This window comes from Lutra lutra, chromosome X, assembly GCF_902655055.1.
Source record: "Lutra lutra chromosome X, mLutLut1.2, whole genome shotgun sequence".
In the NCBI taxonomy this organism is placed as follows: Eukaryota; Metazoa; Chordata; class Mammalia; order Carnivora; family Mustelidae; genus Lutra; species Lutra lutra.
In genome coordinates this window covers 76137848-76139488 of record NC_062296.1, presented here as the reverse complement: position 1 = coordinate 76139488, position 1641 = coordinate 76137848, and the positions used below count along the sequence as shown (strand labels likewise).

Genomic DNA, 1641 nt, shown 5'->3' with positions numbered 1-1641 from the left:
CTTAAGCAAGGTTACTATTCTACAGGAAAATATATATCCATGGATGGGGGAATGGGTTAAATGGATGATGGGTATTAATAAGGGCACTTGCTGTGATGAGCGACTCATGTTGTATTTAAGTAATGAATCACTAAATCCTACACCTGAAACTAATATGACACTATATGTTAGCTGGAATTTAAATAAAAATTGATGAAAACACATACACACAGAAGCGCTGCAACAGACTCCAACAGAAAACACCACAAATGCCCATTGAAAGTGGAATGCACAGGCAGTGGGCCCAGCAGTTGGGAGGTCTGTCTTTTGTTCTAGCAGTGTTTGGATGGACCCTTCTACCAGCCTCCAACCACCTTACAACCCTTTATCGAGATACAACCTTTGGAGCCATCTTCTTGGCCACCCTCTGCCTCCAGGACCAGCCAACACCCAATTTTGAGCTTAACTCCTTATCACTGATCAACCATGAGCTCCCACATTCATTTGTGTTTTTTTTTTTTAATATTTTACTTACTTGGCAGAGAGACACAGCAAAAGAGGGAATACAAGCAGGGGGAGTGGGACAGGGAGACCAGGCTTCCCGTTGAACAGGGCTCCATCATGCAGGGCTCCATCAGAGGACCCTGAGATCACGACTTGAGCAGAAGTCAGACTCTTAACAACTGAGCCACCCAGGTACCCCCAGCTCCCACATTCCTCAGTAGTATGCCCCCAATGGGGAGGCCACAGTCAACTGGCTGGTCAACGTGCATCTGTGGGCCTCCTATACCTACCTCTTTCCGGGCTTCTATTTCCACCTGGACGATGTGACTCTGGAAGGTGTGGGACATATCTTAGGCTAGTTGGCTCAGGAGAAACCCCAGGGTGCCCAGCATCTCCTGAACATGCAAAACCAGCCCAGCGGCGCCCTCTTCCAGGATGTGCAGGAGCCGTCCCAGGAGGGGTCTGTAGTAAAACCGTGGATGCCAGGGAAGCTGTCCTGGTTCTGGAGAAGAACCATATGGGTCTGCATGCCCTGGGTTCCGCCCGCACAGACCCCCAGCCTTGTGACTTACCGGAGAACAACATCCTGCATGAGGAGGGGAAACTCATCAAGAAGATGGCAATCAGCTGACTCACCTCAGCAGGCTGGCCGGCCCCCAGGCTGGGCTTGGCGAGTATCTCTTCGGAGGCTGACCCTCGAGCACCACTAGGAGCCTCTGAAGCTCAGCAGTCTTTGAGGGACCCCTCTGGCATCACGCTGGTGCCAAGGCTTGTGCTCTGAGCCTCTCCCTGAAGCCACTAGGCAGCTTTTCAACCACCCAGGAGCCCTCTCCCAACCCGTGGACCAAATGGAAACAATAAAGCTTTTTGCATCAAATAATAATAATAATAATAATAAATACATCTATGTATAATGCTTAAATAAATTGTGACATACATTCAGTGACTAGTACAAAGCAATAAAAATGGACAGATTTCCACCTCATGTCTCAACAATGAAGAATCTTGTAAACACAATCCTGAATGATAGAAATGAGACTTCAAATGATACAATGTGATTAGAGATAAAGTTTAAAAAAAAACTTAATTTTATATATGAGATGAAATTACAAAGTAAGTAGTTGTTTCAGCCAGCAATGGGGTTCAAATCCTCTCAGT

At 46.9% G+C, this 1641-nt stretch overlaps 1 pseudogene; it reads left to right on the top strand.

Moving 5' to 3' along the window:
• Positions 1–248: 248 nt before the first annotated feature.
• LOC125091533 (ferritin light chain-like) lies at positions 249–1193 on the top strand (annotated as a pseudogene).
• The last annotated feature ends 448 nt before the right edge of the window (positions 1194–1641 follow it).